Genomic DNA, 17,295 nt, shown 5'->3' with positions numbered 1-17,295 from the left:
GCCACCTGATAATACCATGTGTGTGGATGAAGATGTGAGGTCACTGGAACTCTCACGCGTTGCCGGTGGACATACAAAATGGTTCAGCCCTTTGGAAAACAATTAGGCAATTTCTTGTGAAGTTAAACATACACTTACCTTATGAATCAGCAATCCCACTCCAAGAGAAATGAAAACAGGTCCACGGGGAAAAAAAAACCTATATGCAAATGTGTATAACAGCTGTATTTGGAAATAATCCAAATGCCCATCAACAGATAAATGAATAAACAAATGTGGTCCATTCATGAACTGGGATACTAACTACTCAGCAATACAAATGAATGACTGCTGACCCTTGCAACAATATGCATGAATCTCAAAAGCATGCTAAGTGACAGAAGCCACACTGAAAGTTAAAAAAAAAAAAAAGGAAATCATCTGCTTACAAATATTACACATCTGATGATAGGAAGAAATTTCCACACATTAGATGCTGTTTCTGTACACATCGAGCCTTGTTTCTCCTCCGTTAACCACATGCTTCTCTGCCAGGGGGGCTGTGGGATGCATTCCCATCACAACTTCTGGCCCTGCACCTCTATGTCACCTCACAACGCTGGGTGACTCGGCACAGCAGGAGTTGGGGATATTTCTGGAAGGCATTCCTATAACCAGAACAGCTAGCAATAACTAATCTAGACATGGAGGTAACTGAGAATCATTCATTCATGTATCCATCTAAACCCAAAATAACTCTATCCCCAATACAACTTGCCCTTAGTATGATCCCCAAACATGCTCAATGTTTAACACAACCCAACATGAGGGGTGTGACATAGGGAAAGTTGGAGTGACAAAAGACAAGGGGCTTAGTCTATTGCACTTAAAATATCTTTCTTTTGCAAATTTTGCAAAACCATGTGACCATGTTGGTTCCTGGGTTGGTCCCGTTCAAAAGAAGGGCCATGAGGCTCAGGTTTTATCTGCTTCCCCGTAAACCCACCCCTGCCAGGGAGCCTTCCCTGAGGAACCCACCCAGCTCCTGACCATCATTTATTTGGCCTCTTTCCTCAATACTTCCTGTTCTTCCTTTCCTTTGCTCCTGAAAGATGAAAATTGGCATCTCTGAATCTCCTACAGTGTCTGGCACTCTGCTCTGTACATAATACCCTCTCAACAGATGGTTCCCAAATCCATGTTTGTGTATTGGTTTTTGGTAGCTGAGATGGCTACCGAACAACACATACACCATATTCAACTATCTAAAATGACAATTTGGAGACGCTAACATTAATGTAGAACTCATTTTGTTGCCAGTTCCTAGGCTAAGGATCTCAAAAGTAAAAAACAAAAACAAAACAAACTTTTTTAGAAAGAAAACATGCTAATAGTAAAAAACAACAACAATAAGAACAAGAATAATATGGTTGGGCATAAAGAGGAAGATAAAAGCCACCTTTCTCATCCCCTTCTGCACCCGCCCAGGGCACCACACAGAGGCAACCATGGGAACTAGGGCAGTGTCTGCACTGAGGTCAGCTTCCTCCATTTGACTGATTATGGGATCTTGAGCAATATGCCTAACCATTTGGAACCTCAGTTTCCCCAACTGTAAAATGGAGATGAGGATGATAGCCACCTTGTAGGGCTTTTGTAACGATTAAATGAGATACTCGATGACAAGTGCCTGGCATTGCCACCTGTGTCCTCCCAAATGCACGCTGGAGGTCACCTGCATACAGTTTCTCTTCCCACCGATGCCTTTCTGCCTCCCTCTACCTGAGGACATTCTCTGCCCATAGATGGCACTCTGTTCTGCAAGTGAGAGGTGTTGATACTCTCCTCTCAACCAGTGGGACCCGGGCTCAGTGGGTAAATACCCACATACTTGCGCCTTGGTGGACCCATTCTGTGCATGACAGTCTCTCAGGGGTCCCCAGCGGGATCAGGCCCAACGCCCTCGGTGATATCCTGTTCACTACTGCACACGTTCTTGGCTTTCCTTCCTCTCCACTAACCTGCCTGCTGTCTCCTTTGATTTTTCTTCATTCAAGGTTGTCCTTTTCTTGTTGAGTTGTAAGATGATAACCCCTCACTTATCACATATGTAATTATTTTCTCTGAATCCCACTTGCTTTTCAGCTCAGTGATGTAGAAAAATGTTTAATTTTTAGGTGAATTCTCCTGATTTTTCCTTTATGGTTTCCGAGTTTCGGGCCTTGCTTAGAAAGGACTTTTTTCAACCCAAGATGAACAAATATTTGTCTCTACTGCTTTCTAATGCTTTGACAGTCAGTAAAAAGTGTTTAGATTATTAATCTCTCTGGAATTTACTTTTGGGCATCATGTGAAATAACAACAACAACTTATTACTTTATTTCTCAAGCAGATAAACAACCATCCCATACTATTTTTAAAATACATTAACTAGTCCATCTTTTCCCCACTAATCTGACTGCTACTTTTGTATTATGATAAATTCACATAATCCCTGTGGCTTGGTTCTTGGATTGTTTGTTCTGTTCCTTTGATCCATCACTCCACCCTGTTTTAATTACTCTAGCTTTATAGCATGTTTTGATATCTCGTAGGTCAAGCCGCATCTCATTTTTCTTCTTTTTCAAAATGTTCTTGGCTATTCTTGCGTGTTTACCCTTTCAGATGAGCTTTAAAATCAGCTGGTCAGGTTCTATAAAAATCCCTTTAGGATTCTGATTGGGAATGCACTGAATTTATAGATTTAATTTGGGAAGAATTGACATCTTTGTATTACTGAGTCTTCCCATCCTGGAGCATGATATATCACTCCATTTATTCAGGCCTTCTTTATGTCCTTCAGTAAAGTTTTATTGTGTTTCTCATATAGGACCTAGACATTTCTCATTAAGTTTATTCTTAGGTATTTTATAGTCTGGGTTAGCCATTGTGCATGGGATAGTTTTCCCATTACATTTCTTTTTTTTTTTTTAATAGATCTTTATTGGAGTATACTTGCTTCACAATACTGTTAGTTTCTGTTGTACAAGGTGAATCAGCCATATGCATACATATATCCCCATATCCCCTCCCTCTTGAGCTTCCCTCCCAACCTCCCTATCCCACCCCTCTAAGTCATTGCAAAGCACCTAGCTGACCTCCCTGTGCTATGCTGCTGATTCCCACTGGCTAACTATTTACATTCGGTAGTGTATATATGTCGATGCTACTCTCACTTCGCCCCAGCTGCCCCCTCCCACCCCAAGTCCTCAAGTCCACTCTCTATGACTACCTCTTTATTCCTGCCCGGCCACTAGGTTCATCAGTACCATTAAAAAAATTTTGTTTTAGATTCCATGTATATGTGTTAGCATATGGCATTTGTTTTTCTCTTTCTGATTTACTTCACCCTGTATGACAGACTCTAGGTCCATCCACCTCACTACAAATAACTCAATTTCGTTTCTTTTTATGGCTGAGTAATATTCCATTGTGTATATGTGCCACATCTTCTTTATCCATTCATCTGTCGATGGATACTTAGGTTGCTTCCATGTCCTGGCTATTGTAAATAGTGTTGCAATGAACATTGTGGTAAATGTCTCTTTTTGAATTATGGTTTTCTCAGGGTATATACCCAGTAGCGGGATTGCTGGGTCATATGGTAGTTCTATTTTTGGGTTTTTAAGGAACCTTCATACTGTTCTCCATAGTAGTTGTATCAATTTACATTCCCACCAACAGTGCAGGAGGGTTCCTTTTTTTCACCACACCCTTCCCAGCATTTATTGTTTCTCGAGTTTTTGATAATGGCCATTCTGACCAGTGTGAGGTGATACCTCATTGTAGTTTTGATTTGCATTTCTTTAATAATTAGTGATGTTGAGCATCTTTTCATGTGCCTCTTGGCCATCTGTATGTCTTCTTTGGTGAAATGTCTATTTAGGTCTTCTGCCCATTTTTTAATTGAATTGTTTGTTGTTTTGATATTGAGCTCCATGAGCTGTTTGTATATTTTGGAGATTAATCCTTTGTCCGTTGTTTCATTTGCAAATATTATCTCCTATTCTGAGGGTTGTCTTTTAGTCTTGTTTATGGTTTCCTTTGCTGTGCAAAAGCTTTTAACTTTCATTAGGTCCCATTTGTTTATTTTTGTTTTTATTTCCATTACTCTAGGAGGTGGGTCAAAAAAGATCTTGCTGTGGTTTATGTCAAAGAGTGTTTTTCCTATGTTTTCCTCTAAGAGTTTTACAGTGTCTGGTCTTACATTTAGGTCTTTAATCCATTTGGAGTTTATTTTTGTGTATGGTGTTAGGTAGTGTTCTAATTTCATTCTTTTACATGTAGCAGTCCAGTTTTCCCGGCATCACTTATTGAAGAGGCTGTCTATTCTTCATTGTATGTTCTTGCTTCCTTTGTTGTAAATTAGGTGACCATATGTGTGTGGGTTTGTCTCTGGGCTTTCTATCCTGTACCATTGCTCTATATTTCTGTTTTTGTGCCAGTACCATACTGTCTTGATTACTGTAGCTTTGTAGTATAGTTCTAAGTCAGGGAGCCTGATTCCTCTAGCTCCGTTTTTCTTTCTCAAGATTGCTTTGACTATTTGGGGTCTTTTGTGTTTCCATACGAATTGTAAAAATTTTTGTTCTAATTCTGTGAAGAATGCCATTGGTAGTTTGATAGAGATTGAATTGAATCTGTAGATTGCTTTGGGTAGTATAGTCATTTTCACAATGTTGATTCTTCCAATCCAAGAACATGGTATATTTCTCCATCTGTTTATGTCATCTTTGATTTCTTCCATCAGTGTTTTATAGTTTTCTGAGTACAAGTCTTTCGCCTCCTTAAGTAGGTTTATTCCTAGGTATTTTATTCTTTTTGTTGCAATGGTAAATGGGATTGTTTCCTTAATTTCTCTTTCTGATTTTTTGCTGTTAGTGTATAGGAATACCAGAGATTTCTGTGCATTAATTTTGTATCCTGCAACCTTACCAAATTCATTGATTCGTTCTAGTAGTTTTCTGGTGGCATCTTTAGGATTTTCTATGTATAATATCATGTCATCTGCAAACAGTGACAGTTTTACTTCTTCTTTTCCTATTTGTATTCCTTTTATTTCTTTTTCTTCTCTGATTGCCGTGGCTAGGACTTCCAAAACTATGTTGAATAAGAGTGGCGAGAGTGGAAATCCTTGTCTTGTTCCTGATCTTAGTGGAAATGCTTTCAGTTTTTCACCACTGAGTATGATGTTTGCTGTGGGTTTGTCATATATGCCCTTTATTATGTTGAGGTAGGTTCCCTCTTTGCCCATTTTCTGGGGAATTTTTATCATAAATGGGTGTTGAATTTTGTCAAAAGCTTTTTTCTGCAACTATTGAGATGATCATATGGTTTTTATTCCTTAATTTGTTAATATGGTATATCCCATTGATTGGAGTATATTGAAGAATCCATGCATCCCTGGGATAAATCCCACTTGATCATGGTGTATGATCCTTTTAATATGTTGTTGGATTCTGTGTGCTAGTATTTTGTTCAGGATTTTTGCATCTATGTTCATCAGTGATATTGGTCTATAATTTTCTTTTTTTGTAATATCTTTTTCTGGTTTTGGTATCAGGGTGATGGTTGCTTCGTAGAATGAATTTGGGAGTGTTCCTCCCTCTGCGATTTTTGGGAAGAGTTTGAGAAGGATCGGTGTTAGTTCTTCTCTAAATGTTTGATAGAATTCACCTGTGAAGCCATCTGGTCCTGGACTTTTGTTTGTTGGAAGATTTTTAATTGCAGTTTCAATTTCATTACTTGTGATAGGTCTGTTTATATTTTCTAATCCTTCCTGGTTCAGTCTTGGAAAACTGTACCTTTCCAAGAACTTGTCCATTTCTTTGTGGTTGTCCATTTTATTGACATCTAGTTGATTGTAGTAGTCTCTTATAATCCTTTGTATTTCTGTGGTGTCAGTTGTGATTTCTCCTTTTTCATTTCTAATTTTATTGGTTTGCATCCTCTCCCTTTTTTTCTTGATGAGTCTGGCCAAGGGTTTATCAATTTTGTTTATCTTCTCAAAGAACCAGCTTTTAGTTTTATTGATCTTTGCTATTGTTTTCTTCATTTCTATCTCATTTATTTCTGCTCTGATCTTTATGATTTCTTTCCTTCTACTGACTTTGGGTTTTCTTTGTTCTTCTTTCTCTAGTTGCTTTAGGTGTAGGGTTAGATTGTTTGAGATTTTTCTTGTATTTTGAGGTGAGATTGAAATGCTATAAACTTCCCCCTTAGAACTGTTTTTGCTGCGTCCTATAGGATTTGGGTCATTGTGTTTTCATTGTCATTTGTTTCTATGTATTTTTAAAATATGTTCTTTGACTTCTTCAGTGATCTCTTGGTTATTTAGTAGCACACTGTTTAGCCTCCATGTATTTGTGGTTTTTACAATTTTTTTCCTGTAATTGATTTCCAATCTCATAGCATTGTGGACAGAAAAGATGCTTGATATGATTTCAATTTTCTTAAATTTTCCAGGGTTTGATTTGTGACCCAAGATGTGGTCTATCCTGGAGAATGTTCCATGTGCACTTGAGAAGAGAGTGCATTCTGCCACTTTTGGGTGGAATGTTCTATAAATAACAATTAAATCTATCTGGTCTATTGTGTCATTTAAAGCTTGTGTTTCCTCATTTATTTTCTGTTTGGATGATCTGTCCATTGGTGTAAGTGGGGTATTAAAGTCCCCTATTATCATTGCGTTACTGTCAATTTCCCCTTTCATGGTTATTAGCATTTGCCTTATGTATTGAGGTGCTCCTATGTTGGGTGCATAAACATTTATAATTGTTATATCATCTTCTTGGATTGATCCCTTGATCATTATGTAGTGTCCTTCCTTATCTCTTGCAACAGTCTTTATTTTAAAGTCTATTTTATCTGATATGAGTATTGCTACTCCATCTTTCTTTTGATTTCCATTTGCATGGAATAACTTTTTCTATCCCTTCACGTTCAGTCTGTATGTGTCCCTAGGTCTGAAGTGGGTCTCTTGTAGACAGCATATATTTGGGTCTTGTTTTTGTATCCAGCCAGTCTGTGTCTTTTGATTGGGGCATTTAATCCATTTACATTCAAGGTTATTATCAATATGTACATTCCTATTTCCATTTTCTTAATTGTTTTGAGTTTGTTTTTGTGGGTCTTTTTCTTCTCTTGTGTTTCCCGCCTAGAGAAGTTTCTTTAGCATTTGTTGTAAAGCTGGTTTGAAGTTGCTGAATACTCTTAGCTTTTGCTTGTCTGAAAATGTTGTGATTTCTCTGTGGTATCTGAATGAGATCCTTGCTGGGTAATCTTGGTTGTAGGTTTTTCTCTTGCATCACTTTAAGTATATCTTGTCACTCCCTTCTGGCCTGCAGAGTTTCTACTGAAAAATCAGCTGATAACCTTATGGGGATTCCTTTATATGTTATTTTTTGTTTTTCCCTTGCTGCTTTTAATATTTTTTCTTTGAATTTAATTTTTGTTAGTCTGATTAATATGTGTCTTGGTGGGTTTCTCCTAGGGTTTCTCCTGTATGGGACTCTCTGTGCTTCTTGGACTTGGGTGGCTATTTCCTTTCCCATGTTAGGGAAGTTTTCCACTATAATCTCTTCAAATATTTTCTGAGACACTTTCTTTTTCTCTTCTTCTTCTGGAACCCCTATAATTCGACTGTTGATGCGTTTAGTGTTGTCCCAGATGTCTCTGAGACTGTCTTCAGTTCTTTTCATTCTTTTTTCTTTATTCTGCTCCTTGGCAGTTATTTCCACCATTTTGCCTTCCAGCTCACTTATTCGTTCTTCTGCCTCAGTTATTCTGTTATTAATTCCTTCTAGTGTATTTTTCATTTCAGTTATTGTGTTGTTCATCTCTGTTTCTTTGGTCTTTAGTTCTTCTAGATCTTTGTTAAACATTTCTTGTATTTTCTCAATCTGTGCCTCCATTATATTTCCAAGATTCTGGATCATCTTTACTATCATTACTCTGAAATCTTTTTCAGGTAGATTGCCTATTTCCTCTTCATTTATTTGGTCTTGTAGGTTTTTACATTGCTCCTTCATCTGTGACATATTTTTTTGCCATCTCAATTTTTTTTCCTTTTTTTTTATGTGTGGGGTTTTGTTCTTGTCTTGCTGGTTGTTTGGCCTGAGGCCTCCAACACTGGAGTTTGTAGGCTGTTGCGTAGAGCTGGGTCTTGGTGCTGAGATGAGGACCTCTGGGAGACCTCACTCAGATGAATATTCTCTGGGGTCTGAGGTTCTTTATTAGTGCAGTGGTTCAGACTTGGAGGTCCCACCAAAGGAACTTTGGCCTGACCCCCAGCTTGTGAACCAAGATCCCACAAGCCGTGCGGGGTGGCAAAAAAAAAAAAAAAAAAAGAAAAGGAGAACAATAACAAAGTAAAAAATAAAATTAGACTAGGAAACTAACAGATATGTTAGAAAAAACAACAATAAAAATATAGATGAAATAACAACTGGAAGGTAAAACAGAACCACAATAGTAAAAAAGAGGAGGAAAAAAAAAACAAGATGGAAAAGGCCTTGGTTGTGGAGGGCGGGACCTAAGCAGGGACGAAGTTTGGGTGGTGGGCGGGGCCTATGCTGAGGACCCACAGGGCTGGAAAAGGCCCTGGGGGATGGGGGCTGCGGCTTAGGCTCAACAGAACAGAAGGGGACCAGGTGTGCCTCCCACCTCTGGTCTCAGAGGGTGGAGGACCCCACCTGGGAGCCCAGCAGGCTTCCTGAGTTCGAGTGGGCGGGGCAAAGCCCTCTGCTCCTCTCTGGCTCCTCCGGTTCCGGAGAGCCCCTCCCACCTGCCTCTCTGTTCTCTCCTGGCCTCCCTCCTACATCCCCAGGACCAACCCGGCCCAGAGGGGACCTCTGAGGGCTAGGACCAGGCCGACTTCTCCTGCCGAGTGGGCAGGGGAAACGCTGGGCCTGCTCCCCCTTGATCCGAGCCCCTGAGGGTCCCTCCAGGCATGGGAACCCTTCCCCCATCTCAGCCACCCCTCAGTGGCACAGGTCCTGTCTGGCCTCCACTTCTCCTCCCCCCTCAGTCCCTCCACGTCCTACCGGTTCGCTTGGGGGTTCTTCCCATTTCCTTGGGCGTCGGGGTTCCCCACCTGCGTCCCCAGGTGCCCTAGTTGCAGGGAGACACGAGCTCTGCGTCTTCCCACACCTCCGTCTTGACTCCACCCACCCCCATTACATTTCTAATTGGCTATTGCTGGGTGTATAGGAGAGGTGTGAACTTGGATGCTATCTTGCCTCCAGCCATGCTGATGAACTCTCTATTTAGTTCTAATATTTTTCTGTGGATTAGAAGAACTTTGAATCAGTCACGCCTGTCCCATATGGGACAGGATGGGCCTTCCTTAAGAGCCGAAGGCTCTGTGTACCTGGATGGCAGTAGTTGAATGCACTGACCCTATAGGGCTGCTGTGGGGACTGCTGCGTGAGCAGAGCTTTTGAGCAGATGGCCCTTAGATCCCTTCCAAATCTAAGCTTTTACGAATCCATAATTCTGGTCCCTGTGTCTGTTTTCATGCACTGTCTCTCCAGTTGCATGCTAATCGAGGGCAAATTCCCCTCCCTCCCTCCCTCCTTTCCTTCCTCCCTGTATTTGTTTGATTTCCACATACCAAGCACTGTGCCAAGTGCCAGGAAGGCAGGGAAGGAGACGTTGAGGGGATGGTTGCAGGTATCAAATGCTTCACACCCTTGGGAAGCAAGCAGTGTCACTTAAAATATTCTCAAATGAATTTAGAATGTGGTAGAGACTCTTCATCTCCAAATGACTGGAAGGGCAATATATACTCTGGGAGCTCCTCCCCCACCCTGTCCCCTTAGGGGTTCTCAATTGGGATGGTGGTGACAGCAGCAGTTTTTTCCCCCAGGTGATAGTTGGTCTTTTGCCATCACATCGCAGGCTCAGCTGAGCACCTGGCTCAGACGGGCACTTAGTAAATGTTATCAAGTAAAATGAGGCATGAAAGACAGGTTAGGAACAACCCAGGGGTCCTGGGCACTCTTGGAAGTGGCCGCTGGTTTTCAGGATGAGGTGTCCCCCAGGGTGTGCTGGCCAGTGAGCCACAGGGCGCTCACTCCCTTAAGTCCACTCCATTCTGGGACGGCTCCAGCCGTCTGAGCAGAAGTTCTCAATGATGGGCGAGGGCTTAGACACATTCAATTGTCTAAGGGCCACGTGTGACCAACGGCTACCATATTGGATAGCACAGGTTTAGACATTAGATATAGAAAGTCCTAGTTTCTTCTTTAGGGGGACAAAACCTGTCATCTAGATAAGATGAGTCCTTCCCAAGGACAGAAGGGAGTTTTTGGCTACAGCAGTAGAAACCAAACACACAGTTCAGTTCATAACGAGTCTCTGCCATACTGAGACCCAGTGTCTTCTTTCAAGGACCCTTTGGTCTAGAGAAGGAGATGGTCACACCACTAATGCGGGTGACAAGTGCTACCTTAGAGGGATGTGGCCAGGCTGCAATAGAGTGACAAAGAGTAACTCCACATGTGGGTGATGGTGAAGTGGGTGCCTTGAAGATTCACTAGGAGTTGGCCAGGCAGAGACAGGGTGTGTGTGTGTGTGGGGGGGGGGCGGGTATGGGCCCTCCAGGAAGAGAAGGCAGCCTGAGCAAAGGTCAGGTGGCCTGCATCCAGGTGTGGCCTCTTCCTAAGAGGAGTCCTCAAAGAGGCTGCCATGGGAGCCCTGTAAGAGCTGGGCCTGGAGGGGTTGGGAGAGGCTGATGGTGACAGGCTCTGCATGTTTCTGTGGTGGGCTTCCCTCCTACAGCCTAGTTCAGAGCTCTGCTCAATAATGCGGGGGAGGGGAAGTGGGATGCTGAACTTGGACTGAGGTGGTGGGGAGGGGATCCAGTTTTGCTTCCAGCCATCCCTGCAATGCTTCTTTCGAACAACAGGGGGCAGGACGACCTCAGGAAACGATACCCCTTCTTTGGGTTTTAGGCAGCCAGGTGAAGTCCTATATTAGGTGAGAACTTTCAATACTCAGTGGACATTTACTGAGCCTCAGGCTTCGTGCTGGGCTCTGAGGGCACTGAGACAAACCCCACCCGTTGCAGCCTGTGTCCCAGGCCACACGAACTGTGGGGACTGCAAGACAGCTGTGGTCAGTTCTGCCAGGGTGGAGGCCGGAGAAGTAGCACCAGCTTCGTGAAGGAGGCGACTCTTGAGCTGAACCAAGATGAGAAGTTGCCCTCTTGGCTGCCAGGGTTGGGAGACATGCCATCCCAAGGGGACAGAGCATGACGCATGAGGTGTGGCAGAGACGGCAGTGTCTGGTTGCTGACTGCAGTCCCAGGTCCTGGAGCATCAGGTACAAGGGGCAGGGGTGCTGGGACCAGCAAGGCGTGGTGCAGCTATGGGAAGCACTCTTGGAGGGCCCTGGAGCTGTGCTAAGAAGCTCCACCCTGGGGCAACAGGGAGGATGAGACAGAATTTTCTTAAAAAAAAAAGTTTTCATTATGAAAATTTTCAAATATATACCAAAGTAACGTCATATAATGAACCCCCATGTGCCTTCCAACAATGATCACATTCTTCCATTTTTTCATCTTTTCTCCCTCCAGATTAAAAAAAAAAAACCTTTTTATTAGAGAAAATTTCAAACACACACAAAAGCAGGGAGCTAGGATAATGACCCTCACAGACTCACCACCCAGCTCAACAGTGAACAATTTGCCGAGCTTGTGTCTGCTCTGGCCCGACCCACCCCTCCCCCCACTCAGATTACTTTGAAGCAAATCACGTATCATTTCATAGATAACTATTTTGGGATACATGTCTAAAAGTTAGGGACGCTTTAAGAACACGTAATTGCACTACGATGTTCACATCTGAACAAAGTTAATAGTCATTCTTTGATTTCATCCCATACCCAGGTCACTGATGCTGCCACAGTCACTTCTGGTTGACCTTGTAACACACCCTCAGGTAAAGGTCACTCTTCCCACATACTTCCCTCCCCACCCGCCACCCCACAGAGTCCCCTGTCTGTTATCAGGGAGGGTGACAGAGGGCATTGGGTTCTCGAAGGAGCATCCCTCTTTCTGGGCGGCAGCCATCAGGAGGGCTTGCTGTTGGGAGCAACGGGCACGCAGAGCTCTTTCCTGCCTCAGGTTGCAGATCGGAAAGCCAGGTGTGGGGGGAGCCTCCGGGGCTGGAGGTCAGTGAGCCCACGGTCAGGCCCACTCTGGCTGACACGGTGTGAGTCTCGGGCCCTTTCTGGGCCCCGGTTTCTCCAGCTATGAAATGAGGCAGTAGTACCTGCCTCGTGGAGTGGCTGTGAGGCTCCAGGGAGGTCATCTCTGGAAACTCATAGGCAAACTCTGAAGTGCCGTGCCTGGTGATGAGGAGGACGTGGCTAGCTTTATTCCTCCATTGCCTCTGGATTCTGGGGCTGAGATCTGCTGTTCCTTCCCACCCCAAGGTCAGGAGGGTAGAGGGGGATGGGTGCGTCCACCCAGAGACCCTGCACGGCCGTCCTCTGGGGCTGCAGCCCCACCTACTCTGTGGACAGGTTTCTCGGGGGGAGGCCTTAGGATCATCTTCCCCAGTTAGTTCCCTTTCCTCATCTTTCCTGATAATCACCCTTCCGTGCAGCTCCTGCCCATTTAACAGTTCCACTAGTCCCAGCCCTCCTACCTCCTACCTGCCCTGCATCCCAGGGAAGCCCATCTGTCTTCATTAACCAGAGATTTTGGCTGCCAGTGTGGTCCAGAGCTGGAGCCAACCCTCCTGACCTAAGCCCCCCAAGGCCTGCGCACCCTGGGCTGGAGCTCTGGGGCCAATGGCTTGAAGGAAGATGAACACAGCCTAACTGGTGTCTCTCTGTAGCCCGGTGGCCCAGGGAGACCAGGCAATCCATGTTTATTGATGTCTGAATCAAGACTCCTGTACACCCAAAGCAGCCCGAATCATCAGGGCTGCTCCCCCAGGAGCCTCAGTCACGGCTGCCCCAGGGCCACAAGGGACATTAGGGTGCTCCCTTATTTGTTCAGTAGATGAAGAGATAGATGACATAGATGACCACAGGGTAGGGACTTGCCCAAGGTCACTGCCTGCTGGTGGTACAGTGAGCCAGGGTCCAGGTCTTCTGCTTTACTGCTTGGGTTCTTCCCTTTACAGTGGGCCACCCAGACATGGGAGGAGCTGGGCAGGCTTGCCCCCCACCCAAAGATCCTGGTGGGGCTCTGCGGGGCTGGACCCTGCTGGCAGACCTTGGGCTCTTAGAAACCGCTGCAACTTCAGAACCTGGGGATCCTCAGGGCTCACCTAGCCCAGCCCCATCCTCATAGAGCAATTGTGGAATAGGGCCCAGAGAGGGGAGTCATCTGCCTGGTCACCAGGGCACTGAGGATCTCCCCCAGTCTGGGCCACCCTGTTCCTCCTCACTGTCCTCCTTCAGAAGCACCTGTAGGTCGAGGGAGGGAGACAGCCGCCCCCGCTGCCTCTGGCTCAGCCCCTTCCCCCTCCTCCTGCAGGAAGGACTAACAGGACAGCATCTTTCTCCCCCTCTAGGTATCGGACCCACCTCAGTGCTCCCCCTGGACCCTCCCAGCTCAGCTTTGGGGTGGATGTGGGCAGCTGCTGCCCTGGTTAGAGCACTGGATGGGGAGTCCAGAGACCTGGATTCAAGTCCTCTCTCTGCCCATTGCTGTGTGATCTTGAGTACGTCACTTCACTTCTCTAAGCCTTCGTGTTTTCACCTGAACGATGGTAATAATTCTACCAGCCCTGCCTTGATCAAGGCGGTCAAATCTGAAAGAAAACACTAGACAAATGTAAGGGGTGGGCCTGTTCTGAGCTGGCCAGAGAGAGGCTGAGAGTATCAGCGAGTGTCCAGAACATGGTTCCTTCCTGGGCCTCTGAAGACTGAGAATACTGACTCCAGTTCTGTTGCTGATTTGCTGTGTGGCCCTGGGCAAGGGGCCTAACCTCTCTGTGCCTCATAAAAACATGGAGATCAGTGTTTCTCCATGTTGTGGTATTGACTTCCTGGCAGCAAGGGGAAGCTAAATACAGAAGAGCTTTAAGATCCTTGGAAGAAAGGCCATCTATAAACGTAAGAGATTATTAACAGCATCCAATAATCACGCTGTCTGCTAACAAAAGTAATGCCGCCCTAAAGTCAGGCAGGGAAACCAGCCCTGTCAGCATGGAGGCAGCTCCTAGCTGGTCTTCCTCTCGGGCTCTGAGGGCTAATAACCCTCTGTGTTTATGTGGGGCTTTGCCTCCTCAAACCAACGACTAATTAGTCCCTCCACGGGCGTGCCCAGGAGGCAGGCAGGAAGGGCATGGGGTGATGAGAGCTGAAGCTCTGGGAAGGGGGGGTATAGCCTGGCCACCCAGCTGGTTAGGGAAGGGCTGGGTTGGGAACAGAAGGATCTTTCGGTTCTCAGCGCCTGCTTCTGCCGCTGGTGAAGTGAGCAGCTGGGCAGAGAGCTTGCCCTCTCTGGGCCTCAGTTCCCTCACCAGAGCTGCCAGGGCAGGAAGGGGTGAGGTATCATGGGGTACGTGGCCAGATCGCCTGCTGGCTTGCCCACCTCCCTTTCCTCTCTGCCCACCTTGATGCCAGGTGCCAGCACCGGGAGGGCACTCAGGGCCCCTGCAGCTGTAATTCTGAACCCGGGGTCCCACTGAGAATCCTCTCTATGGCCAAGTCCTCTCGGTGGAGCCCAGGAGCCAGTAGGCCTGCCGGGAGACTCTCTGAGCCTCAGTTCCCTCATCTGCCAAGTGGGGTTGTAATTCCCATCCTGCCAGCTGTGGATGTCCAGACCCTGGGCTCAGTGAGCCGGGCGGGCATTATGACCGGGCAGCCCTCCCGCAGGGCTCAGCCCCTCCAACCTGGACCAAATGTGTGAACGTGAGGCTCGGGTCTCTGCCTGTGGGGAGATGCAGCCGCCTCTGTCTTCCCTGCCGCTGTCTTCCTCTCATCCTCGCTGAGGCCTGCGGGGACTTTCCTGGGGTCCCCAGCTCCTTTACCTCCTCTCTCTTTAGACGACTGCTCTCATTCTGTCTCCCTTTCACCACACAGCCTATTTTTAACTTTCAGCATTGTGGGAGGGGAGGAAGGGCGCAGGCAGGGTGTTTTTTTCCTCTCCTTTTTCTTTGTCTCATTTCTTCTCCGGCCCTCCTCCCGGGGTCCCCGCCTGTTCTGCCCTCCCCGCAGCCCTCCTGTCCTGTCCTCTTGGCCTCTGCCTCCCAGCGCTCTGTCCTTCTCCCCCCCACCAACTGCTGCCCCCTCCTAGGCTTCTCCTGGGTGGGAGCAGTTCTCGGATAGTGCCCCGTCTTGTCACCGTCACACTTGACTGCTGGTGGCTAATCTAGAGGCCCCTTTGTGGCAGCAGCTGACACAGTGATCGCTCCCTCCTTCTGGAAACCTGGTCTTTTCTTGGTGTCTAAGACTTTGAATGCTTCTAGATCTCCTCCCCCTCTTCTAGACAAGCTTTGTGGGTGCCACTCCATCCCTGCCGTTAGCTGCTGGTGGTGGCGGTGAAGCAGGCAGCTGTGGAGGTGTCTGCCCGGCGCCCGCCCACCTTCTTTGGCCACCAACACGCGGATTTTCCTCGGACCCCTCCCACCCCTTACCTCGTCTCAGTCCCTGTCGTTTGAGTAGGTCTGATCCAGCTCTGGGCTTCAGAGACACATGTGTGACCAGGCCTGGCCAGTGCGAGCCCATCCTGGGTTTTACCTGGACCGGAAAGGAGGGTCTTTCCTCTTGGCAGGAATGTGGGATGTCGAGTGGGAGCTGCCAGGGCGCCTTGGCCGCCACAGGAAGAGGCTGCCTGAGGAAGACGTCAACGGGGAGGAAAACAGAAGCACATGATGGAAGGAGAAGAGAGAGTCCCAAGCCCTCAACTGAGCACCTGGACCCAACTGTTTCTGATGTTTCCATCACAGGAGCCAATGTATATTTTTTCCCTAAAGCCATTTGGAGTTTGGTTTTTGGCACTTGTAACTGCAAGAGTCCTGACTGGCCCGCTACCCTGGCTTCCTGTCCCAGTTCAGCCCCGTCCCACTCCCTGACCCTTTCCTAGGCTCCCTCCTTCCCTATGGCTGACAATCCCCACATCCTTGGCCCACACCACACTTCTGGGCTTCAGCATGTATCTTCAGCTGCTCTGATGCTTTGGATGCGAAGCCTTGCAGAGGCACTTGAAATGCAGCCTGTCCCAAACTGGACTCATGCTCTGTCCATCTTCTAGGACTTTCTGACTTGGGGATTAATGCTCTCTTCATTCCATCCATCCACCCATCCATCCATCCTTCCTTCTTCCCTCTCTCCCTCCCTTCCTTCTTTCCTTCTATCCATCATTCTTTCATCCATCCATCCATCCACCTCCTCCTCCTCATAGCTACAACAATGATGATGATAATGGCCGATGTTTATGGAGGGCTTACTTGGTGCCAGGTACTGTTCTAATCAATGTACAGGTACTCATTTAATCCTTAAAACAAGCTTATGACGTGTTAGTATTATTATCACTGTCTAGAGATGAGGAAACTGAGGCAGAGGGGTTAAGTGACTGACAGTGAGGAAGTGGAGAGCCAGGATTCCTTGTTGCTCAGGACCGTCCTGGGAGTTGTCCTGCATGTCCTGGGCACTCTTGGAGTGGCCGCTGGTTTTCAGGATGGGGTGTCCCCCGGGTGTGCTGAATGCCTCTGGCCACAGGGCGCTCACTCCTTTAATTCCACTCCATTCTGGGACGGCTCCTGCCGTTCTGGATGATGGGTGGTGGGGGGGGTGTCACACACATTCAGCCGTGTGAGAGCCTTTGTTCAGCTAAACACCTCTGCCCACTTACTCTCGACAGTCTGAAGCCCCCCACACCCCTCCCTCCTCGACAATTCAGGGCAAAGAGCCTGGCCCTGGGGGAGCTGGGGGGCTCTCGGTGCCTGCTGCCACCCCTCACGCCAGGTGGTTGCCCCCGGGTAGAGACTCATCTGCGCATGCACCACGGGAAGCTATGGCTGGGGATAATTTGAGGGGGACCAGGGACCCGGATCCCACCTTGTGGTCCACAGTGATGAGTCTCTGGGCATCTGGTGGACCTGGGGCTCCTGTGGGACCTGGGGGAGCATGGGCCTGAGGCACAGGGTAGGCCTGGGAGCCGGGGTCCTGCTCTGAGCCAGGCCGTCCTGCCCCGGCTGGCAGCACTGCCTTTGGGCCAACACCACTGTACCGTTTTGGGGAGGAGATGAGGGTTCTCAGTACGTGCTGGGGCTGCCCAGGAGGGGCTGAGGCAAAGGAGGAGACCCCTTCCTC

This window comes from Balaenoptera acutorostrata, chromosome 16 (genome assembly GCF_949987535.1).
Source record: "Balaenoptera acutorostrata chromosome 16, mBalAcu1.1, whole genome shotgun sequence".
NCBI classification, from domain to species: Eukaryota; Metazoa; Chordata; class Mammalia; order Artiodactyla; family Balaenopteridae; genus Balaenoptera; species Balaenoptera acutorostrata.
Note: the sequence above shows the minus strand (reverse complement) of the source record.